The sequence below is a fragment of the Macaca thibetana genome, chromosome 1, assembly GCF_024542745.1.
Source record: "Macaca thibetana thibetana isolate TM-01 chromosome 1, ASM2454274v1, whole genome shotgun sequence".
Lineage (NCBI taxonomy): Eukaryota > Metazoa > Chordata > Mammalia > Primates > Cercopithecidae > Macaca > Macaca thibetana.
The window spans coordinates 67,328,425-67,354,799 of record NC_065578.1 but is presented as its reverse complement, the minus strand read 5'-3'; the positions used below and the strand labels follow the sequence as shown (position 1 = coordinate 67,354,799).

General features: G+C 42.6%; 1 protein-coding gene and 1 long non-coding RNA gene across 2 annotated transcripts in view; one reads left to right on the top strand and one right to left on the bottom strand.

The window, feature by feature from the left end:
- The window catches only part of WLS (Wnt ligand secretion mediator), a 134,554-nt gene that overhangs the window by 107,773 nt on the left and 406 nt on the right, over positions 1–26,375 (top strand). The gene's annotated exons all lie outside the window — the stretch shown is intronic.
- On the bottom strand, positions 1,569–25,516 carry LOC126940127 (uncharacterized). The gene is made up of 5 exons (XR_007720642.1): positions 25,451–25,516; positions 19,200–19,259; positions 8,938–9,122; positions 4,030–4,146; positions 1,569–3,282 (listed from the first exon to the last, which is right to left on the bottom strand). It is a non-coding gene; the product is annotated as an uncharacterized LOC126940127 (long non-coding RNA).

The window sequence follows — 26,375 nt, the reverse complement described above, 5'->3', positions numbered from 1 at the left end:
CTTGATCATCAAATGAAAGTGTTTTGGGATAATATCTATTCCTGGAGAAAGGGTGACATATTCTGTCCTGTGTGGTTAGCCCCCCTAGACTGGCAATGGATGCTCATATGTGTGACAACAAAGGTGGGGAAAACATCACATGCTTTAGAAGCAGAGCTGTCTCCTGCCCTATTCAGACTTTCCCCAACAGCCTTCTCATTGTATTTTAACACTTGCACTGGAGGTAGCGGAGAGAAGGAACACTGTTTCCTGTCAAAGGTCTGTGATTTAAATCTGACCTGGCTATTTCCTCACTTATATTCATAAACTTTAACTGCTTACTGGGGTCACAGTGAACATTTCAATCAGTTCATGTATATGGAAGTGTTTTATGAACAACAAGCCACATAAATGTATTTTTCCTGGAGTCTAAAACCAGTTTTGTGAGTAACTTGTTTTTCAGATGCTGAGGTCTGGAGGTCTGGGGTACAGTCATGTAATTCACCACTCAGCATCCCTAGCCTTCCTTTTCCTGACTTTGGCTTACAGCATGGTAAGCAGTGACAGCAGAAAATACTTTGACTTTGGCTCTTCTCTCTAGACCTTTTCCTAATCTGGTAGACACTGGGTGGTGTACGATCCTGTACACTCAATATCCATTTACCAATCAACCACTGCAGTGCCAGGAATCAAAGGGAGCTGTGCCTCCCAGTCTAGCAGGGAACTCTTGTCCCAGAAGATGGAGGGAACGTTTCTGTATCCCCTGGGTTAGGAAAAGGACCTGAGAGAGGCCTTAAAGAAGAAAGATTTCACCAGAGCCAAAGGGCAAAGGGATCAGCAGTACAAAAATCACAGAAGATGCAAAGCATGGACAAGGTTTGGATAAGGTCGGGGATCAGGCCTGGCTGGCACATAGGAATGGAAATAGCAGATGATGAGCCCTGTGCACCTGTGAGCCAGATGGAGAAGGGTTTTTAATGCTGCAGTAAGTTACAAGACTTAGCCTCAGATATTAGCCAGAGAAGTGATATGATCAGAATGATCACTGGAGCCTGCAGAGGCTGGACAAGCCCCGAAAAGAGATCACAGAGACTGGAACCAGGACAGTAGCAGAGGACCTGGAGGAGAGGATTATTTTGGAGATAAAATATACAAGGTTTCAATGTTCTGGATGTGGGTTGCACAGAAAGTAAGATCAGAGTCAAATTTCAGGCCGTCGCTGGGGAAGGGAATGGTGGGGTTTCGGACAGAAAGAGAGATTCTCGGATGACGAGTGTCAGTGGATCCACTGCTTAAAGTTCTCTAAGTAGGAGCCCACTCTAGCAAGCTTAGCTAAAAGACAGACTCTACTAGAACTTTTCCTAGCATATATGAAAGATCCGTGGAAGAGTTAAATTAACCAGGAAGATGGGAAGTGGGGCAGCTCAAAGGGCCCGTAGCACCAGGAATCCATGCACCTTTCTCTCACAGAGCAGTACCATTCACTGCTGAGTTTTTATCCAGTTCTTGTCTCTCTCACTTAAAAACTAGGAGCCTTAGGCAGGTGGCTGTCCCTGTGCCAGTCACCTGTGACCAGGAAATCAGGTCAAATGGCTGCTTGGGGCCCACCCTATAGATTGGTGTCCATCTCCAAAGAATGGAGAATCCATTTTGAACTGGGCAAACAATCAGGAAAGATCTAGCACAGTGGCCAAGATGACGAGTTTGGGTTTGTCTGGGCTGGGTTTTAAAAGCCATCTCTTTGAGGAAACGATGAGCTAACAATTAGAACTGAGGGGTCCAGCAGATTGGGCAGCCACCACCATTGAGAAGGAGAAGGACAACTGGGCAGAGCAGCAAGACATCAAGCAGACGCCCACCAAGAGTAGTGAGCCAGACATGGCTGTATTTGATAGGAAAGGGGAAGCAGATAAGGTAGATAAATCAGAGAAATGTGGGGTTTCAAAGAAAGAACCAGATTCACAAGGAAGAAAGAAGAAAAAACAACGTTAGATGTCCTGAGAGGTTCAGCAGCATTTAAGGATCCAAGTCTCTTGGATTTGGTGGTTTGGATTTGTGTGACCTTCTTAAGTGGCAAGGGCAGAAGGTAGAGAAGTAGAGCAGAGTCAATGGGCAATTGTGATGGGAAGGAAGGAGGTAGAATGGTTGCTCTGAGAGGAGCCAGAATAAAGTGTGGAGGCTTGTGTTTTTTAGTCTGCAGAGAAGTGAACTAAGTTTGTAAACCTGAAGGGTGAGATCCAGCCATGAAGGAAAGACAATGAGGAGCTAATGTAAGCCACAAGCAAAATCAGAGTTTTGGGACCAAGAGTACAAGTTGATGAGTTAGCATTGAAGGAGTGAAAGGACACTTTCATCCTGAGACAGGAGAGAAATAACAAACGGACAGTGGAGGAGAAACTTGAGGTCCAAAGGAAGGGGGTTGCAGTATGTCCCCTGGCTGTTCTGCGTTCTCCATCAATGTGTGGTGGATGTTGGAGTTTCACTAAAGAAGTCTCAGTTTCAAGAATGCAGGTTGGATACAACCCATTTCAATCAGTGGAAAGAGAAGTGGAACTCCAGAGGTGAGAAATTGCTTTTATTAAGGACCATCAACCTAGAGACAAAATGTATTATTGGCCATGTAAACTAGTTTTATACATTGTCATAATAAACATTTTTCAAGCAGCTTTAAAATATATTATAGGAAAAAAGCATAAAATTTTCCAGGTCTGTTTTTAAAAAATAAGAAAGTTTACCAATACATACAACAGACAAATAAGATTCAATTGCTATATCAAATAGAAAACAAAATCAGTTTTATGTTGGTTATCCCAATGGATTTTCACTATATATTATTCCTACAAGAAAATGTCCATAGTAATGAAATAAGTGGTTCCACATGTGACTGCCGAGGGTGGTTTTAACCATTTCTCAGAACTGAGATAAAGCTGTCTAACAATTCTGATGCCTGAGTTCAGCCTATAATCTCAGAGCTGATGGGGCCCTTGGAACTTACACCCCTGGGGTCCCAACAGGTAACTTTGAGAAGTTCAAGAGAAATGTCAGGGGAGGTTGGAGGACCTCCCAGTGTTCACATGGTAGTGGCCACACCGTGGTCTTGGGTCTCATCCTCACCTTGGCAGTTCTAGAAACTATATTTTATCTACTCTTTCAAATTGAATCAGCTTCCAAAGGCTGAATGGTAACATTGGGGAATCTATAAACTAGAATTTTTGTGTGATCTTTTACAGTAAAGAATGCACATATCTTGTGGCTCCAGCATTGTAGACTTCCTCCCTTCCTATTTTCAGGTAACCATGGAGGCTAAAAGAGGAAATAGAAGGTTTTTGGTAGACAAGGAATAAATGCACAGATAAATTGGTATCCTTGGAGGAGATAATGTCCTAACCCTGTGCCTCCAAAGAAAATATACACAGCTCCCTAAAAAGCGCCTAGCATAGTGTGGGAATTCAATCAGGGAGAGTTGGTGAGTGAGAGAGTGAACATACTTGACTAATCCCCATCTCTCTCTGAGGCGTGACCCTGAATTATTTGGGACCCATCTTCTTGATTCAAGCTGACTCATCAGGATGTCAGTGTAGTTGGTCAGGCTCAACTTGCTGGTACATCCAGACATTCATGATCCTGTACTTTGTCTTCTGTATTTCAAGGCTGTTTTTATCCTGTAGTGCTCCGGGAACCATCTGACTGCTGCAGGCTTGCTCTCCATCACATTTTGATACGTGATTGATTTTGTTGTATGAGAATAACTTGGTTTCTGAGATGACATTAGCAACCCCTTTTCCACTGACATCGAGGGGCCTTCTAAGCATGTCTTGAAGTGTTCAGAGCTTGCTGTCTCCTGTGACAACACACTGATCTCTCAGGGAAGAATGCCCTTTGCTATTGAGACCAGACCTTTCCTTTGTGACTTGTACTTATTTGGATTGATGGAACTCCTTTTTGTAGGGCCTGCCCCACTCAAGTCTTCCCTTCCCCAGGCTCAGCATCTCAGCTCCTGAACCCCTCCTCCAGACATGGTTTCTAGAAAGTTCTCCCATTACTACTTACCTGTTAACTGCATCCTAGCTTCCCAATGTTCCAAAATATGATGTTCAGATGGCAGGACTGCTCCAGCTGGCACAGATTAGTGTGAAAATGTCCCTTCCTGGACTAGGGCTTGATGTTCTAGGAAAATGGTACAGGATTTTAAAAAATACTCACTTCTTACTTTTTTGCTTCTCATGACCAAGTAACCACTAAAATATTTAGTTTTAAAAATTGATATTACCAATACCTTCTCTGTATTCAGCAATATTTTTGACTTAATGGTAGAAATTTACATATATCCCTGTTACGTATTTTTTCCTCATACCCCAGTTAAGGGACATCTTTAGCTTTTAAAAAACTACAGTTTGAAATATAAGGAAAAGCAGTTAAGTCTTTTCCAAGTACAAAGTGGATTGGTTCCAATTGCTAGAGAATTTACAAATATATTCACCTGAGGCCAGAAAAACCTCCTTTGGCCTAGGCCTCTCTCCTTTGTCAAGCTCTCTCCACGAGTGTGCACGTGCGCACACAGACACACACACACACACACAGAATTTAACAGCAGTGATGTGTGTTGTAATATGTAACTTTGTAAGTTACATATTTCCCCCCAATACCACCTTCTCAGTCAGAGTAGAGATCTTACTTCATGAGTAAAGTGAGACTCAGAGAGGTGAAGTGACCTGTGCAAGGTCACCTATTACAGTGCCAGAGTTGGAACTAAAGGAACTTCAGTCTCTGAACTTCAGTGTCTTTCCAGTAGCATATTTGCAGCAGGAGAGTCAAGAATGTTGTGAGCTGTAACTCTCACTAGAACCAAATGACCTTATTGGGAGATGTTAGTCCGGCCTTAAAAACAAGCTCTTCACCTCCATGAATGGTAAGTGTCTGCCCTCTTCAGGCCAAATCGAGAATGTCATCTATCACTGAGCAAATCCTCAGAACCCAAGTCAGACCTTGGATTATAGCTTTTCAGTAAGTTCTGGTCCTGGCTCTGTCTCTAACTCTTGCTCTGGGACCCTCACGGAAGCTACCCACCTCCTCTACCTCACCTGAATGAGATGATTTCTGAAGTCCTCAGCAGCCCTGATTCTAAGCCTCATAAGGGAGAGTTAGGTGTTCATGGCATCCTATAGCAATGGTAGACGCCTGAGGCAGATCTGCTGTGAGCCATGTGCTGGCATCGCAGGGGTGGTTTATTAATCTTATTATTTGGACAGCCCCTTCTTATAACTTACATCCTTGCCTCTTCTGAGGCTCTAAGCTCCCCAAGGTGGCTCCTGTATCCAGAAACCCTTTGGCCTTCCCTCCCAGTTAAGCAAGATCTCTCTTCAACCCAGGGATGCTGAAAGATTGAAAGTGAACGACACACAGAAACAGCCCAGACAGGAGTTCTTTCTATAGCACTGTGCTTGGCTAACTTTCTTTACACGGAGCGGGCAGGATTTTTAAAACAGCATTTGTGCCTTTTAGCCGGGGCTCCTCCTAAAAGCAAACTCTGGGACAAGGATTTGTGTGCAAGTAGCTAGCTTGAAAGGGGATCCAGGAAGCACTGAGGTGGCATGGAGAAGTGAGGCTGAGAAGAAGGGAATGCAAAGAACAGCCACCAAGGGGCACTGCCAGGGGCTCTGCCAAGCTGTGAGGAACACGCTGCAGAGTTGTCCCCTGGGGCAGAGGAAGCTGTGTGAGAGAGAGCCACTCACTCCCACCCTTTGTAGGTAGAGGGCCACCCCCAGGCTCTTAGCTACTTGGAACTAGGGCCAGCTTGAGGAATATGGGTGAGGCACCCATGGCCTCTGCTACATTGTTTTTAATCTAGTCTCAAAAACAGAATGGTCCTATTGCAGAAACTCTGCAAAAATACATAAAAGAGTAAGGAAAAACATGTAAACTTTTTACAATTACTCTATCCAGAGAAATACTGTTAAAATGTCAGCATGTTCTTACACAAGTTTTTCATGTATATGCAGATTTATATAAATTAGGATTATATTAGACATAGAAAATAAATTTCTGGACAGTTATATAACCTGCCCTTTTCACAATATATCTAGGAAATCTTTCTATGTTATGTTGTCTGCTATAACATGATTTTAATGACTTTACTATTATAGTCTCTAATAAGGATGGTTCATAATTTTTACTGGACATTTCAGTGGTTTGCAAAGTTTGACTATCACAATATATGTTGAAATGAGCATCCTTGGATAGAAATTTTTTGTACATCACTGATTATTGCCTAGTATCAATCCCTAAGAGCTACTGGGTTAAAGATCAATTATTCATTCAATATGTTGAACATCTAATTTGGGGCCAGGTGCTACTTTTTTTTTTTTTTTTTTCCTGAGACGGAGTTTCGCTCTGTCACCCAGGCTGGAGTGCAGTGCTGCGATCTAGGCTAACCACAACCTCCACCTCCTGGGTTCAAGTGATTCTCCTGCTTCAGCCTCCTGAGTAGTTGGGAGGCATCTGCCTGGGATTACAGGCGTCTGCCACCATGCCCAGCTAATTTTTTGTTTTTAGTAGAGATGGGGTTTCACCATGTTGGCCAGGCTGGTCTCGAACTCCTGACCTTGTGATTTGCCCACCTCGGCCTCCCAAAGTGCTGGGATTACAGGCATGAGCCACCGTGCCCAGCCAGGCCAGGTGCTATTCTAAGCATTTGGGCAGATCAGTAAACAATGTCCCTATCATCGTAAAGTATATTGATGTGGTAAAGGAAGGCGGGAGGGAGGAGGTAATAGGTAGTACGGTGATAGCAATGAAGGCTACACAGAAAAGCATTTATCATGGACACCTGTAAGCATACAGAGCCCTCCAGAAGTGTGCCAACAGCAGAATGAGAGAGCCTGTGGCCCTGCATCCTCACTGACACTATGTAGGTTTGAAATTTGCAACTTCAAGATGCAGAAGTTGAATTTCGCATTTACTTCACTACCAGTAACAGTGAGCATGTTTCATGTTCCTATGACTTGATATTTTTAGGTTGTCAGTTCAGATTCTTTACCATTTTCTTGAGAGTCTGATTTAGTATATTTAGCCTTTGCCTGTTACATGGGTGGCTCAACTTTTCTCCATTGGTCACTAGCTTTTATTTTGATTTGGATGTTTATCAGGATATAGAGCTTTTTAATTTCTATGTAGTCAACCTGTACATTTTTTTTTATAGTTTCTAGTTTTGCTTTCATGCTTAAAGAAATATCCCCTAAGACAATAGGTCACCCATATTTTTTCTAGTTTTAAAAATTCCCCTTTTTAGTTTTATTTTTAAAACTCATCAATTCATATAGAATTTGTTTCCCAGCTGGAAGATCAATTAAACATTTTTTCCAGACGGTTATCCTAGCATGATTTTTTGGATCATAATGGGGAAGGAAAGGATCTAGCAAGCTGGGAGATCATGTCACCGGCTGACCCCCGGAGCAGTGGTGAGGCTTGGGTGTCGGAGCCATCCCCATCCACACGTGGTGCCAGAAGGCTCCAGCAAGACCCAGAAGCTCCCTAAGAACTCATCTCCGACTGCCAGTGAGGGTCCTGTCTGTGACAAAGAAATGTGCCATCGGGGGAAGATGAGCTTTCACTGCAGCACAGAGGAAACACGAGAGCTGCAGGCAGGGGCTCAGTGAGCCGAGGAAGAAGTCAGTGGCAGTGGCCGCCTGGCCAAGGTCCCTGGAGCTCCCAGGGAGCTGCCCTCCAAAGCAGTCTGCTCCTCTGTACCACAGTGCAGAGGAAAGGTGTCTGGGGCCAGAAGCTGATGGCTGTATTGACTGGATGACAAACAGGGACTGCATGAGCCTCCTGTTGGCAAAAGAGAACGTGTGTGATGAGGCTGTATAATGGACAGCAGAAGGCCTTGGCTGGGACTCCAATGTTACCCCTAATTGTTGTGTGTTCTTGGCCAAGCTATAGTACCTCTCTGGGTCTAGAGTTATAAAGTTACATGTTTTTTTTAAAAAAAAATTACACTAGGTTTAGCAGCATTCATTGGTTGGGAAGAATACTGTGTAAGGATCTACTCTAGATGTCATGGTTTGCAGTACAAGCTGCAGTTGTACAGATAAAGTTTGGGAGTGTGTACAATATACTAGCTTGATAAAGAGGAATGAATGTAGGGGCAGTGGGAAATATGATTAGAGAAAACGGAGAAAGGAGGAAAAGCAGGGATAGTGAAGGGAGGGAGGAAGGAAGGAAATTGAAAATAAATTGAGAAGAAATGGAACCAAGATTTTTTGTGAGTTGAATGCCTGACAATCATTCTAACCTACACAAAGGTAAGTGGGAGGGGTCAGGACCAGTCGTACAGGTACATGGCAACCTTTTATTTCCCTAACTGACTCAGGACGGACAGTTCCGTTAGCCTTGAAAATTAAAACCACCCTTGCCCACAATTAATCAGTCACAGCTATTTGCTGCCCTCTGCTGGCCAAGATAAATAGCTGCATTGCAAAAGAGTTTTATCTTGAAAGAAATAAGATTCACCCACCCAACAACTGTTTATAGAGCACCTATTAAGTACCAGGCACTGTTCTAACACAGATCAGTAACCAACATAGACAAAGACTCCTGCCTTCATGAGGCTTAACAGCAACAATAATATCTAGCATGTAGAATCCTTGTTACAGACGTGCCAGGTAGGATTTTAATCACTTGATATTGATCAGCTTCTTTAATCCTTAAGTGAATCCTATGCGGTAGGTGCAGTTGTTGGCACAGAGGTTGGGTGATTTCCCTAAGGTCACACAGCTAGGAAGTAACAGCCTGGTTCAACTCAGCCAATGTAGCTCCTGCTGCGCCTGTCACCAGTGCGTTCTGATAGATGCATTGCCCTTCCTGCCCAAAATTTTGTATAGATGGAGCCATTATTAGACAGAAAAGCAAAAACACTGGTCTTCTGGCTCAGCCACTGTGTGACCGTGAGCCTGGCCTTACCCTGTGTGGTTGTCAGAGGAGTCATCCATCCCTGTCCTCTTCCTCCCTCCCTGATGCTGGCCCTGGGACAGGAGGGTCAAGGAAGCCAAAGAAGGCCTGAATCTCCAAGCTGCTGCTCCTGGTCCCGGTTGTAAGGTCCTGTGAATCCTGCTTCTCCAGCTCAGCGTTAATGGGCAGGGAGCAACCTGGAAGTTAATGAAGAAATGAGGGACTTCCCTGTTAGGGTGAGTGCTCTGGGACAAAGGGACAACCTACAGCAGGAGGACTTCGGGACAGCTGCAGGGGAGAACTGGCAGCTCCCAACCAGGAGGTGCAGAGCTTGCTGACCTCCAAGGTGAGCCATACAAAAAAATGCCAGCGACTGCTGCCAGGAGGGAGAGGGTAGAAGACTAGTGGAAGAGAGCAGCAAGGGAGTCCTTGGAATTGTTTAGAAGCCCTTGATTGCTATTTGTTCATTTAAAAAAAAAAAAAAAGCCTAACCTCATACAAAAATGTTAACTTTATAAGGAGAGAAAAACATTTTAAAGTTTCATTTGAAACTGCCTTCAGAAATTTGTTTTTAAAAAACAAATTTAAAACAGTATTCCCCCCTCATAACAAATGTCCAAGCAACAAGAGTAATAGCTGCTCTTTACAAAGCACTGGTAATGTGCCAGCACCTCACAGTAGTCACAGGATATAGGTACTTTCAGTTATACCAATTACCAATGAGCATGCTGGAGCTCAGAGAGGTTGAGTGACTTGCCCTGTGTCACACAGCCGGCACTCAAGGCTGTGCCCGACTGACTTCATTATCACCACCCTATACTTTGTCTCAAAGGGAGGGAATCTTAAACTGAGTGAATTGGCTCTAGGCCCCAGGGACTGCCTAGTGAATAATGGTGAATTCCTAGTGTCATCCCAAGAAGCAGGGGCAATTTATTCTTGGGTTTGTCTGACCACACAGTAGAGGTTCCAGCTTCATTACTGGGGTTCTAGGCATGTGTGTTGGTGCAATTTGGAAGCAACAGATCTTCTTTGTGTCCCTGAGAGAGGGAGGGTGAAGCCACCTCTCACGTGATCTGGATTTGCCATCCTGGAGCAGCCAGCCATAACCCCAAGGAGCCCCAGAGGGACCTCCTGAAAAGCGGTCACTGCGTTGAAACCCAAGGTGCAGCCCATGTCCGGGTGTGGTGGGGTGGGGGGTGTATCACTATTTTCAAAGACGGAGACCCAGGGAAAGAGGCCTGTCACAGGCCACACAGTGGCTGTAGACCAGCATTGTGAGAAGATCCCAGGCCTTACAATCCAAGCTTAGTCCTACCTGCAGCCCAGCACTGCACTGAGCCTTCTATGACTGCCCCAGAGCAAACCAAGTATCCCCCTCCCAGACCCACCACTGAGGTCACTCCAGCCTGTACCTGCCCAATTAGGGCTGCTTCAACCTACGTGGCACCCCCAAAGGGGGTTCTGTGTTCTTGCTTTACCCTGTTCCAGAAGGAATAAGCCCATGGTGTGATAACCGGAAATTTTGCTAAGGCACAAATTTGAATTTTGCCCACTTCTGGGATGGGGCTCTGAGCAAGTCCCTCAGCCTTGGGGGGCTGGCTAGGGGCATAAAGGGGACCAGTGGCCACTCCATCATCTGGTCAGTTTAGTCTGCACCAGTCGTTGCCTGTCACCTAGGTCTCAGAAGTCACATTCAGCATGAAAGGGATCAAAACGAGGAGCCAGCTCTGTGCCACAATTTCTGCACCCTCAGAAATGAGGATTATACCACTTAGCATTGCTGTTGGGAACATATGAATTAGGACATCCTTGGCATATAGTAAGTTTTAAAAAGTGATCTATCATTGTCTTTGCTATCATCATCATCATCATAGATTGTTGACACCTGTGGTATATAGCCCATGACTTTCTTGAATCCCCCAAATGACAAAGAATTTTTATTTTGGCTCCTAAATTTCTCCAAATGATACATTTGAGATATAGAATCCAGTGTTTTCTGTATATATCCTCCTTATGCCACAAGTTAACCAGTAGTTGGCAGTCTCCGAGTCCCCTCTATCTTTCCAGCCCTCCGATCCTCACCCTATCCCAAGCTGAGACCTTGGCCCAGAGCCCCAGCCTGGCAGTAGGCATGATTCAGATTTGTTCCACAGCAAAACTGCCAGTTATCACCCCATGGGCTCGCTCCATCTGCAGTCATTAAAGACAAGAAAGTTGAATCTGTGGATGCCAGAGGGTCCACTACAGGTTTCTCAAGGTGTGTTTCACAGGATGCTGGTTCTGTTGAGCGATTGCAGTTGGGGTTTGTTGTTGAGCCATCAAATACATTTGGGGAGCATTGGGTTTTTAAGCACATTTCTTTCTGAGGAGGTCTCAGTCTTTAACACGCCACCTTTCTGAATCGGAGGCACGGGATGTGCTCTTTCTCAAATGCATTTTATCATTCTGCTCCGTTTCACTGCAGGATAGCTGGTGGGATTTGGTGTCTCGTAGCAAGGCTTTTCAAGCCTTTCCCTGCACACAGTTCCCCTGGGATCGTATTATAAAGTGCAGTTTCTTACTCGGAAGGTCTTGGGGAAGGGCCTGAGATGATGCATTTCTAAAATGCTCCCTGGAGGTGCCGATGCGGCTGCTCCACACACCAGACTTGAACAGTGAGGCTTGGGGCAGTATTTCTAAGAGACGTCTCTGCCAAGACTGCTACCCAAGGGGCTCCCGTGCCATCCCTTTTACAGCCCTAACACCTGCCAAAGTGCTTGGACCATATGAAAAACAGACTTGGCCAGAAGCTGGAGTGGAGGCTCATAAGGGCGGAATTTCTGTCTGTTTTTTTCCCAGGTATATTTCCAGAAACTAGAACTGTGCCTGGAACACAGAGTGGCTCAGTAATTACCTGGGGAATGAGTACATTACTAGGGTCATTCAGCAGAGAGATGCCCTTTTCCAGGCATTTTCTGAAACATTCACTGTTGTGAGTGGTGGTGGATTTGAGTCCAGGACTTCTGCAAACTCACCAAAGGCTTTTAAAACCATCCAAAGCATCTCTTTCTCAAACTCCTAAATCTGACTCAACAACCTATCTACAAGGCCTCCACCTATAAGGATATGGATGTTTTTACGGCCAGGCAAGGTTGGGTGACTCAGGATATGAGTAAACCCAGAGCTTCAGTCAATATGGTCTCAGAGTGACAGATGGAGAGAGAAGGCTTCCTGTGGTAGGACTAAGGAGCATGGGCCTCAGGCTGACCAGTGTCCCCAGAATGAAGCACTTTCTTTAAGATGGGGCCAAAGTATTCCAAGCCAAGTTCATGGGCACCTAACTAAATGAGGTGCATGGATGCGGCCTCAACCTTGTCCTGATGCTCTCACTGCCAACCTAGGCAGGGAGCCAAATTCCTTGCTCTTTAACTGTTTGTCTGTTTGCTTTGATCCAAGAGGACAGGAAGAGAAGATATTTGTTTCCATGGTAATTGCTTGGAATGATTCTTAAGTAGAGGAGCCTGAAGAAGTCTTCTCATTAGGTTTCCACCTTCAAGGAACTTAAAATCTTCTTAAGAATCAAGGTTCCCAATACATGAACTGTGCAGTCAGTGACCCATGGGAGGTACAAGGACACTTTTCAGTAACTCCTGAGTGGGGGCAATTGAGAGGGCTTCCCAGAGGACTGAAAATGAGCCAAGTCTTGAAATAGTTGGATAAAAGGTGAGGGGAAGGGAAGAGTACGAGGGTGTGGAGATGCAACTTCACAAGCATTATTTGGGAGGCAATGACTAAAGTAGCCTGTTTAGCAGAGTCTGGGGCGCAGTGAGTAGAAAAGCAATTTGGAACCGGAGTATACACAGCACTGAATGTCAGGCCATGGAGGCTGGACACCTAGGCCCATTCTTTAGAACTAGAGCCTGAGAAGTAGGTGGGACCCACACATTTTGCTTTTGGGTTCAGGCAACCACGGGGAGACAGCCTCCTGAATGAAGCCAAGAGTAGACTGCTGAATTGGTAGAGAATGGGAGGGTCCAGCTAGTAGGTACTGTTGTACAGCTAGCGCACTGCACAAGAGCACCTGGCCAGGAGAGCAGCAAGTAAGGACAGAAATACAGTTCTCACTCCTCTCATCAATCTACACACCCTAGCATGGGCTGCCTTCTCCCAGAGGGACTTCTCTGTCCGCAGAGACATCTGCACAGGCTGGTGCTGACCCAGTTGGCTCAAGCCACAGCCAGAGAATGTTTTCTCCTTGTGGCCAAGGCATTTTCTTAGAGCAATGAATACTGTACATTCCCAGAGTGTCCCAAGGAGGGCACTGCTTAGCTTTGAACAGAACGATAAAGCACTGCAGGCACGGTTCTGAGAACGCAGTTAGAACAAGAGCAAGCCAGTTTTCTGCTCCTGCTGGCTGTCAGAACAAGGGGGCAAATGGTTTGAAATAGTACACTTCAACTGAATTCAACTAAATCTTCGGCAAGGTAGGGTCAGCCCCCCAAGCAGGACATGCACAAGACAGAGCATCTCATCTGCAGCCCTAAAGATCCTAATGTTTGGACAGCAGTCATCTGACCTGTGGGTTTGGGTGGAGACCTGCATGCTTCATACAGTATCCAAATGTTTCCCAACCCACCAGCAAACATCATGTATATGTAGAGAGATGTAGAGGGCTCGTTCAAAGGACTGCTAGAGATGATGCTTCTCAATAGGGGCACACTGGCATTTAGGGTGCAATTGTCTCACACACTGGAGGATATTTAGCCAGCAGGGTCCCCCAGTCCTTGTGACAACCAAAAAAATCCCTCCTCCATGTTTAAATGCTCCATTGGAAAGGTTGAATCCAAATGAGAACTGAGCAGCCCCTCTCTTTACAGAAAAGACAACAGGCCCAGTGATTTGTCCAGGGCCACAAGGCTAGGGAAGAAAAAAACAAGAATTAGCACCCAGCTTCCCCACCAGTGTGGTCCTTCTTTCTCCCAGCCTTGGTTATTCTCTAGGTTTCTGCATTGAAACCACAGAACATACTAGAACCAAATGATATAGGTTCATCTATGGTCCCCAAAGGCTTATATAAAGCTGTCCTAGCTCAGGCTACTATAACAAAAATACTATAGAGTAAGTGGCTTAAACAACAGACATTTACTCCCTATAGTTCAGGAGGCTGGAAGTCTTAAGACCATGATCAAGATTAATCTAGACATGAATTCCTTATATTTTCATTTATGTTACTTTTTGATGATATTTGTGTAGTTGATTTACCAATGTTTTCTTTTTTAATGGGTACTTTTTGTATCTTAAAAAAATTCTTTAAATAAATTCCAAGATTATAAAAATATTCTAAATTTCTTCAAAAAGTTTTAAGCCTTTGCCTTCCATATTTAAGATTTTGTTCTATCAAAAACTAATTTTTGTATATAAGAGAATAAGGAGCTTCTTTAATTTTTTTCTATATGGATAACTAATGCTCTGAGCACCATTTATTGAATAAGCCACTCATGATCTATAACATAATATCCTTTATCAAGCAAATAAATATACACATACATATACATACACAAACATATATACACATACATATATACACACATATACATATATATATATGTATGTAGAGAGAGAGAGAGAGAGACAGAGAGAGAGAGACAGAGAGACAGACAGATTTTTGGGGGTTTCTTAGTCTGTTCCATTGACTAATTTGATTATCCTTACCTCAAAACCATACTGTTTTAATTACTTTAGCTTTTTAATAAGGCTTGCAATATAGAAAAGCACATACCTTCATCCTGCTTGTCCTCAGAATGTCTTGGCTCTTCTTGGACATTTGATTTTTTATTTAATGCAATAATAATGTCACTGAAATTATTGAGACTTTTATTTTCTTTGCAGAAAAATTTTAGACTACTATTTTATTTAATGATTATAAGGCTATTTAGGTTTTCTATTTATTCTCCAATTGGTTTCACAAGTTATATTTTTCTGGGCATTTTAAATTGTTTCCAATGTATAGACATAAAGTAGTGTAGATGATTCTTACTATCTCTTTTGGCACTTAAAGTATTTTTTAAACTTCATTTTAAATTAAATTTTTAAAAAATCTTTTTAAAATTTAATTTTGCCTATCTGTAGATATGTTCCTTTGTTCATACATATTTATAACTTCACTTTTCTCAATCTTTCTTACTAATCTATTTTTAACAGTCTTTTTAAAGAATTTTTGATTTGGTAGTTCTTCTCTATTTTATCTTTAATTTCTATTGTACTAATTTATGCTCCTTACTGTATTATATTCCTTTTTTTACTTTTTGTGTTGTGTTTCAATGCAAATTCAGTTGATTCAATGATTTCCCCACCATCAATTTAGGATTTGGTTTTCTTAGTTCTGATAACTCTGTTATCAATTCTTCATTTATATTCCATTTTCCAGAAGTTGGTGTCTCGTCTCATATTTTGCCCATCCTTGTGGGTTTATATGATTGTTTAAAATCCCTTTGCTGTTGTTTTAATAAGTTTGGGGAAAGGAGTAAAATTAGCTGTATGTGTTCAATATATTATCTTTATTTGGAACTTATATGATTATTGATCCTTCTTTCTTATCTTTTTTTTTCTTGTGCTACATTCTGTTTAATTTCTTCAACTCTATTTTCTACTTTACTAATTCCTTCTTCTGCTTTTCAATAATAACCTTTTTCATTTCTATAAGTTATGTTTAAGTCTTTTTCAAATCTACCATTTCACTTTTTATAGCCTAGCATTGCATGCTTATTTCTATGACTTCATATTTTTTGAATGAATTTTATAATAATTATACATTTCAAATATTATCATTCTAATATTTAAAGTTCTTAGAGGTAGAAGTCTGGCATACCTCATCTCTTCTACCTCTTGCTTATAGTGGTTTGCTTTCTTGTGTGTTTGATTATATTTCATTGATCATATATTATTGAGTGCTCATATATTATTGCTTAATCCATGGAAATCTAAGGACCCAAGTTGAGGAAGCTTTTCTCTCGAGAGGAGATTTGTTTTTGTTGAGAGCCAGAGGGTTACCCACCTATAAAAACTTTAGCTCACTGCTGGGATCCCAGGCTTAATCTCTCCATCTTGTTAGCTGGCTTTTGATTGCAGTTTTAACGTCAGCATTTGCCAGCAGGGCAATCCTGCCTTTCACCTATACTTAGCACTTAATTGCATTCAGGTCTTTTTTGGGAGTGAAGGTGGTAGTGCAAAAGTAGTATATAACTTCTTGCAAGCCCAGGAATAAAATTAAAAGTATGCTTTGTCATGTTGTCTTTATTTTATAGCACTAAACATTTCATAATATTTCATTCCTCATAGTACCAGAAGTGCTCTTTAATACTTTCATATTGAATTCTACTAACATGGGCCCCTCCAGTCATTACCATTTCTTTCCCTAATACATATATATATATATATATTTGGCCTTTTTCTGAGTCCATGGTATCTTTAGTGTGTCAATTTTCCCCATGATAAGAAAATCTCTCAATTTTTTAATGTTCTTTGACTTCTGTTTTACTTTCTGCAGAGAATAAACTTACAGCCTTGAGCTGTACATTATGGTCGCCACTAGCTCCATGTGGCTATTAAATTATAATTAATTAAAACTAAGTAGAATTAAAAATTCAGTTATCAGGGGAAAAGTCTCAAAAGAAGAATCCAGGTGATTCAGTTCAGCATTTGATGAATTCCTTTAAGGCCAGTGAACGACTCTTTGAGTTCATTGCCCACCTCAGTCCAGTCACCCACAGTGGAGTGGGAAGGGGTCATCTGGTATAGATGCCCACTGGGGGCTGGGTGGCTGGAGTGGGTACACTGCCTTAGAGGTGGGAGGGACACAGTGGTAGGCATTTTTAATATCCTCCATGACTACATTTGGATTTTAGGAGCATCCTTGACATAAACGTTATTCCTGTTTTGGATCTCTTTTAAGAGATGAAGAAACTGAAAATCTGAGAAATGAAATGAGCTACCCAAAGCTACACAGATACCAAGGAGAAAAGACAGGATTCCTTTTCCAATAAGCTGGGATTATTCAAATTTCAAATGAATTGAGACCAGGCATCCAGAGTTCCAGTTTTCCCTGTTCTAACATATAGGATGATGCTCCCACAAGCCACTACGACATGAGATTCCTGCCCCACCACAGCACAGAGCTATAGTCAGGAACAGTGAGAGAATGGATGGGAAAGAGCCCTGGAATGCACGAATACTGTACACATACAAGGATTGTGGTTCCCATTTTAAAGACTAATAAAAGACCCATTGACTCAAGACTGTGAGCAGGCTATCATGAGCTTTTTGGCCTCAGAATTGTCCCTAGCTGGTGATTCATCTTATCTCCTGGAAAGCTGGGTTTGGAAGGCTCTGGAGCTGGCCTTCTGCCACACTGGGGAGTGTGCTTCTCTTCTGCACTGTATCCACCTCAGAGCCTGAGATGTGTCCTGCAGACCCGGGTCTGAATCCCTATGCTGCTGCTTCCACCGTCGTGCCCATGATGGGGTAGATTATCCATGTGTCTCATTTCCCTTCTGTGTAACATGTGGGTAATAAAAAAAAATAGCCCCTGCCTTACAGGTTTGCCATGAGGATCAAATGCAATAAAGCATGTAAAACGTAGGAAAGTGCCTGGCATATGAGAGATTCACAGTAAATGGAAGATAATGTTTTTTTCCCCTTTCTCTCTCAGAGTGAGGTATAGTTAAAAGGTACTTTCACGTGTATTTCCTCAGTTAATCTCCTGTGCTACCCTGCCAGGTAAATATTGTTATTCTCATATTGCAGATGAGGATACTGAGGCACAGAGATTGAGCTGACTGGCTTAAATTAAGGTCACATGGTTAGTAAGTGGCAGAGTTGGGACTTGAAGCAATGTCTTCTCATTGCAGACCCTAATTTCTTATCACTCATCTATCCTCTTACCCTCCAGCTGTTAAACATCCTTTTGCTCTCTGACAATAAAAAACCATTCTGAGGAAAAGATAAATTGCCACATTGTGTTAATAGAAAAAAAAATCTAGCTATTCAACAATGGAGGATAGTTCAACAATCGTACAGCCATAAAATACAGTATTAGGCAGCAACTAAAAATTATATACAAAAGGATATATTTAAGACAATGAAGATTATTCACAATGTAGTAATTTAAAACGGCTGACTAAAATATATATAATTTTGTCTTATTTTCATAAATAAATGGAAAGACACTGACAATCAATACCAACATATTAATAATAACTTAAATAGTATGAATGAGGATTATTTTGATCATTTTCTTTATGCTAATCTGTATTTTCTAACTTTAAGAGCTTTTAAATTTAAAAGCAGAAAACATTGGAATATACACATTTAAATGTATACCTTACTGAAACCAATTTAAAGTCTATTTAGTTCTTTAAAGGGAATTTCCCTTGATAGGATCCAAAGCACATTGTTTTATAATGGGGTCCGTATTTGCTCTGAGGAGCTGACCTCGTGTTGCAGGACATTAAGCATCTCTGGTCCTGGATACTTTATATCAGTAGCCTCTACACACACACACACACACACACACACACACACACACACACAGAGACATTGTGACAAACACATGCACACATGTTTCCAGGTGTCCCTTGGGTGGGGAAGTGGGAGGCAGCCTGTCTATGCATGAGAAGCACGCAGCTGCCTGCACTGAAATGTCTGCCACCATTGAACAGTGAGCAGCAGGTACCTAGATTCGCAAGGGACACGTTTCTGGAATGGAATTTTGATTGCTTTGCCTCCAATAACAGTACACTTTCCCAGCTGTTGCTCTGTGGGGGTCCCAGACCTGAAGAACACTGGTCTGGTGTCGTATCTCTTGCCCAGAGATGCTGTCTTTATCCTCCAAACTTCCTTAGGAACAGTCAAGCTGCAGAGGTCACACACACTGAGGAATTCTGAGGACACTATCACCCAGGCCTACGAGGGCTCCCTGAGGGCTCCCTTAGGCCTCCCTCAGGCCTCCCTCGCTGTACCCTCTGCCCAGCCAGCCTCGGCATCTCCCCAGGAGCACTCACTGCTAACTCCCCTCCTGGCCATTGCGTTCAGCTGCCTTGCACTATCATTTATTTCTTTATGAATGGCTCTAAGTGCCTTGTTAATAAACCACTCCAGAGTGTATATATTATGGATGTATCTACATCTTAAATACAGAGCATTGCTATGGGAGTTACTGTTACTTGTTTTTGGCTGTGATTCTTCCTAGTCCTAACTCCACACCAAGGAATTCTGGAATTTCAGAGCCATGTACTTACTTGGTTTTTCATATTAAGACTTTGATTGCAGTGACCAATGTTAAGTTTTAAGTCATTATCCTGAAAGAAAATAGAAAAGTGATTATGTATCACCATCCTTTCTCCTTTCTGATCCCTCATAGCCTCCCACCAATCCTGTGCCCTTTCCTTTTTGGAGCCCAGGTCATTCCTTTTTCTTTTCTCCTGACATGTCTCTGTCCACTCATCTGGTGTTAGGTGTACAGTACGGACATGTTTTCCCTGGATGCAGCCCCAGAACCCAGTCCTGTCTTTCCGCCTCTTATTTCTAGCAGGTCATGCATGTTCTGGCTCTCTTAACGTGAGGCTGAAATCACTAACACCCCTCACCTTCCAAGAAATACATCTTTTGTGTATTTCCCAGTTTTACGTGGTAGGTAGTTTCTTAGTAAACCTTGAGCAGAGTTCAGAGAGAAAATCAAGATGCCTTTGTCATTTGGGCTTTGGACTTCCTGGAAAGCCAAGGACCTTCTAACAGTGATTACCGCCTCTGCTTCATAGTTTGGAATTTTCAAAGTTGCTACTCAAAACCATTTCCTTCTTTCTGGATTCTTTTTCTACAATGAGGTACACCTTGGTTGTGGCTTTGTGGCATATAAAACTAGACTTTCCATTAAGAGTGACTGAACTGAATGGAATTTAGCAAATTGTGTCTATTTTTATAAATATCTGTTTTAAAACAATTAAGTAGCATAAAAACCAGTAGTACTAAACAATGCAAAAGGGCTGTGCAAAGTATAAGCACTCAGGTTAGAGGCCTTTTTCCAAAATCTCGCATTGTCACCTCTCACAAGGGCAGTATACTATTAGATAAACTAATTATGCCGCTTCAACAGATCAGAGAAAGCAAAACTCCCCGGCTCCCGACTTTCCTCCAACTTTTCTGGCAATAAATTAGAAAAGAGAGAATAGACATTAATAAAGGGTCTATTAAACAGACATCTAACCTCATTAAACATGCTGGTCCGGATAAATTAGAGCTGAAGAGAATGGGATCATGTAGATCTATCAACTATGCACGGGCAGTGACCGCCTAAGACTTCACAGAGCAGGACAGATAACAAAGAACTAGAGACAGGAGGTTGCAATCCCCGCAATCCTAAATTTTATTTTATTGAAACAGGGGGCTTGCTTTTTTGCCCAGGTTGTAGTGCAGAGGCATGATCATGGCTACCTGCATTGTCGGCCTCCCAGGTTCAAGCCATCCTCCCACCTCAGCCTCCTGAGTAGCTGGGGCTACAGGCATGTACCACCACACCTGGCTATTTTTTTTTTTTTTTTTTTTTTAGTAGAGATGAGGTCTCCCTATGTTTCCCTGGCTGGTCTTGATCAAACTCCTGGGCTCAAGAGATCCTCCTACCTCAGCATCCCAAAGTGCTGGGATTATAGGTGCAAGCCATTGCACCGGCCTACAATCCTGAATTTTAAAATACAGAAGGTGAACTTACAAACTTGACAGCAAAAGCAGGCAAGGAGCTAGGAGGGATCCTGGACACCCATAGTCCCAATAGAGCTGGGCTTAGGGATCATATGATATTGCACCTACAAAGGAGAAATACCCTCCAAGTTTTCACTGATTGTAGAGCTCAACATGAGTCATCAGTGGGTTTGCAGCTGCTCAGAGCAAATGTGATATTCAGCTGCGTTAATGGAACTATTATGTTTCCAAAAGAGAGCACAATGACCTCTCTGGACTTTGCATAACTAGCTAAGTCTAAAATACTGAGTCATCTCCACCGATAATGGTAGTGATGATTCTCAGAACCATTTTGTATAAAGAGTTTCATGTGACATTTCTCCTGGGCAACAGGGTCTGCACTTAGATTTTGCTTTTTTTTTTTTTTAATCACAAACACTGCAGGGCCCTGAGAGACAGACACTGTGCACTTTATTCTTAATCAAACATTACATCAAGGAATGTTCAGTTTTTTTTCCTACGGCTTCTCTACTGTGCCTCAAGGTGGGACTCTTCAGCTGTCTGGATAGTTCTGGGCCCTTGAGCCAGTGTGGCTTGCTGGGTGTGGGCCTTGTGACAGAGGTAGGGCATGTCTTATGAAGAAACCTCTGCGAGCTCAGCCAGTCAGCCAAGTCAAGGAGGAAAAGTGCCCCCCTGTCCCCAGCACCCTATTTTTCAGTTCAATTTAAGGCAGATTTTCTAACAATCAGGGCTGTTTAAAAACAAAATGAGCTGCTCTGGGAAGGAGCAAGTTCTTCGTTTTTGGCAGTGCCCAAGCAGCGTGTGGGTGACCCACTGAATACTGCTGTGGATTAAGGAAAGGCTTGGCAGGGATGATCTGGGCGTGCCTCCAAACCTGACTCTGTGCTCCTATGCTTAGACCACCCCGGTCTCTTCTGATAAGAGTTCCCAAATACCTCGCTTCTCCTCATTTGGAGTTAGTAGCCCCCTACAAACTACAATTACAGGATTCTGAGTCCATTTTAAAGTAAAATGGATTATTTATCCTCTTATCTCTCTCCATCACCACCAGTACAGCCGCCAATCACTCAGCTCTGACCACTTGAATCCATAAGAAGAGAAAGACTGTATTATTTTGTCTTTCTAGCGTTCCTGGTCCATTAGAAGGTTGCTGCAGTGCTCCCTCTTTAATCCCTTTAGCTTTTTGGCAAAGCATCGGGAAAAAACACCTTATGAGGAATGTGAACAGATCACAAGGGGAGCCAACCTGTGATTGTTCTTCCTCACTCACCTGCTTCCCAGTCAGCTCAGTCCAAATCCTTTTGAAGCAAGCGTATGAATTGTTGCTAATTTAGGGCAATTACAGGATTTACAGATTAAACAGATCCCCACTGGTTTCCCTAGCAACCATCTTTGGATCACAGGATGAGATGAAACTATTGTTCTAGTTAATGGAGTCTGATGTTAAGATAAGTCCAGCCATGTAATTCACAGAGGTATCCACCCTGGTGGGAAAAGAAAGAGTGCTAGGCAGGGAGGCAGCAGACCTCCGTGCAGGTTCCGGTCCTCTGGGGTCAGATCCAGAACAGGAACATATCTCCAGACACTGGTGACAGTGTCCCCAGCAAAAAAAAAAAAAAAAAAAAAAAAAAAAAAAAAGGGTTCAGAGCACTGCCGGGGAAGAAAGATGCAGATGTTTCTAAATAAGTGAAAACATTTAGCACAGAACAATCGAAGGCAAGGGGACTACTTGGACAAAGCCAAGACACGATGAGGTCAGGTGCAGGGCCCACTCCTCCAGCTGCCAGACCAGGCAATCAAGCCACGTTGGGGAATGCACATTATTATGTGACCAGACCTGGGTGGGGTCTGGGAAGGTCAGCTGGCAAGATGGGCATACGAGTTTTGGCTTTTTACCTGCATAAGATGCTTGGGTTACATTTCAAAGCCCATTCCAAGCTCTTCAAGTAGAGCTTCTCTGATTCGGAACAAATTGAGAAATAGTCGTATTTCAGCAAATACAGATGAATACAGCACCTTTAATGGTTGTTGAGTAGGAGCCCTGAAAGTGGACCTGCAACCAGATGACCTTCAAAATGATACAACCCCAGCTGGGTCTGGACCTGCACGCGAGGAGAACTGAGTGTGTGGTGCAGAAAGATGGAGGTCAGATGCATGCCTCAAATCGATGAATTCTGGAGACCAAGAAGAGAGACATCAACCTCCAGATCCTGGGCTGGGATTCAACTGTTCTTCCCATAGGAAAGCAGAAGCAATGAAAAAGGTGTCTCAACCTGTGCACAGTCAGCTGAAACAAGAGAGCCCACTGTTTAGGACCCTTCTCCAACCTCCCTAAGAAGAGAAGTCATTCTTTCCCTTGGGGGGAAGTAAAAGAGGGAGGGGAAGGAAATAATTTCCCAATTCCCTAGAGGACAGAGTCCTGTTATACACTGGGAAGAATAATGTTTCCTCTAACACAGGGAGGAGTGTGTTGAATGGAATACCAAAGACATGTAGCTGGCCCATAGTAGATACTCCTTACTTGCCCTTGCTTCCCAGAAAACACAAGTCTAACCACCTACACCTCTGTGTGCAGAGAGTCTGCAGAACCCAGCAGCCATAACGAAGGCATTTACTAACACCTACACACATAGAGTTCAAAGTCCCTTGGAAAATTAAGATCAACAGTAAGATATTGGATTTCCCATAACAGCTAAGTACAATGAATATATTAAGTTATTGAATTTTTAAGGGCATATTTTTTTGTTTCCCAGTATTTCTTGCTGTAACTATGAAGTTTTATCATTTTCCTTGTTAAAGGAAGAGAAAATGTGTTTATAAGCACATATTTTGCAAAGCCCGTTGCAGCCAGTCTTTCTGAACTTTCACCATGGGGAGATTCACCCCCGATTCATGAAGTTTCTAGATTTCTTGTGTAGTATCTCAGAGTTCCTCATTTAATAGGCAGCATCTTAATCATACCAAACCCTGTCTTGTATTATATTTGGACAGTGAACATATACATATTTGTTTAAGGGTCATAGAGGGAAGACAACGCTCTCAGGAACACACTAGAGTGAGTGGTTGAATTGGATTCAGCCCTGCAACCCTTCTGTCTTTGTGATGCTTCATGTGCTCCTAGGGGAACTGAGCTTCAGGTTCTTTCTCTCCAGACATTCCCATTCCTCTCTACAAGGTAACTGAGTTCCTGGAGTAAGAAGCCACCAAGAAAGCCTTTCTGGGGTGGCCTCATCTCTTCAAAGAGCAAAGGAAAAATATTTCTCTTCTGATAGGTTGCTGATGCCTGCAATAATAATAATAGCAAATATGATGAACATTTATTGGCCCCTGACTCTCTGCCAGACATGGTGCTAGGTGCTTTGTATTATTTCATTTCTTCTTCACAACAACCCGTGAGGCATTGATGATCATCATTCCCATGTTACTGTTAACTGAAGAATCACAAGGTTCAGAAACTTGGAGAGGAGAGCTTTATTTCTTACAAAGGGTTACAGCCTGCAGGGTGGCCATCCTGGTAGGCTGGGAAGCATAGCCTCCAGCAGAGACCAAAAGCAGGCACTTCAAGGGAGAGAGGGGTAAAGCAGGAATTTATGCCGAACTGTTTGGCCAAGTATACATATTTAACAGGTTATAGGGGGCAATAAATATTTAGGAAGTGAGGAATGCTTGCATACATAGTAAGCAAACATGCATGTTGCATGTGTCCCATGTTCACTGTGGGGTGGAGACTTACCAGTGCTTGTTTAACTGCTAGAGTGAAAGAAAACACCTTATAGCAGTTATAACATAGTTTATTCCTTAAGAGTAAGGGCGTGTGACTTCATTCTTACCTGGCACAGCCTTAAGTCCTGTTTATAATATGGTATCTTATTGCCACAAAGAGTCCATTCCGTCAGCCTTATGATCTCTGTTTTGACATTACAGAAGAAAAATGAGGCTTGGAGACTCTCAACTTTGTGTGCAGTCTCACGACTGGAAAGTGATGAGACTTTTGCCAGTTTAGAAAATTCAATTTTAAATTCTAAATTTAAAACATTTGCCTCCCACCTACCCATTCCCCCTCCTCCTCAAAGTTGAAGATTTATTATATTTAAGGGAACTCTATTATGTGTTTGCATATTCCTTGAGGGTTTGAGTTTAGGGGTCATTCACACCTGATTTATTCTTTGCTCTCTGTCCTTAGGAAGAAATGAGAGTTTGGGGTGTTATATAACAGTTGGGAGAAGGTGGAATTTTGGAACCTCTGGACACTCTGGGAAGGAAAGACAATAGGCTGCTTCTCTGCACCCCTCCCCAGGCCAGCCCCAGGCTGACATATTGGAAAGAGCAGCAGAAAGGAGCCAGGGGACCGGGATCCTCAACTAACTTGTGGATCCTCAACTAATATGTGAGCTTGGCCCCTAGACTTTCAGTCTCTGGCTGCAGTTTCCTGCACTGTAACACAAACAGGTTAGAATTGATGAATGTCAAGTTTCCTCTGAGTTTTCAGTCTAGGTAATTCAATTCTGCATCTACTAGAGAAACTGCTGGGAAAAACTGTTTTCTCTGAGAACTTTTCCTGCTTATTTGGCAATGTTTATATAGTGTTTACAGGTAACTACTGTATACTCTCCTAAGAACTTTATGTACACCAACTTATCCTCACAATAGACCTATGTGGTATTGTAGGTAGTGATATTATCCTGTTATAGGTAACAGCACAGAAGCATGTGGTGACTTGCTCAAGGTCCCACAGTTTGTAAAAGTGAAGCCAAGTTGAATGTACGCAGTCTGGGTCCAGAGTCCATGTCCTTACCTTGATATTATAGTCAGTCTTCTGTATCCACAGGTTCCGCACCCAACCATGGATTGAAAATATTCTAAAAAATTAAAAACAACAACAATAAAAGTGACATAAATGAAAAAATAAAGTATAACAACTATTTCCATAGCATTTATATTATATTAGGTATTACAGGTAATCTAGAGATTATTTAAAGTATATGGGAGGAGGTGCATAGGTTACATGCAAATACTATGCCATTTTACATAAGGGACTTGAGTATCTGCGGAGTTTGGTATCCACAAACATCCTACAGCCAATCTCCTACAGGTACTGAAGGATGACTAGAGTTTGTTTTTAATCTTGTCAACATAGAATTGTGTGTCTGATCAAGTATTCCTCTTTAAGTTGACAACCCAGTTACTTCTCAACTTTATTGCGTATACAAGCCCTGTGAGTGTGTGTTTTAGATACTAGGCTCAGCTTTCAGCTTTATTCTGCCTGTCTGTTTTTCTTTCATTCTTCACCCTACCAGGTCTTTTTCCTGTCTATGAGTATATCTCTTTGCAGTTCACCCAAACATCCTTTTTGGAAGATGATAAGACATTTTAAAAAATAATAAAAACAAATTTAAAGATGATTCAACGATACAAGTTGGGAATCCTCCTAAGTGGCTTGCTGTATCCCCCAGTGCCTGTGCTGGGCTTTCACGGAATTTGGGAGAGAAAGCGGGGATGAGGGCAGCAGTTCTATCTTAAGATGAACGAGATGCACGTTCTCAACAAGGATGGCAGTGCTGCTCGGGAGGTGTTGGAAAATTGGTTGAATGTGGAGGAATTGATTTTCACAATAATTGGGGGAGGAGGTGCTATTGAGATTTACTGGGCAAGGGAGAAATCTGCAAATGTCCCACAATGAAGGAGACAGTCCTAAACAAATTTCAAACACTCCACTAGAA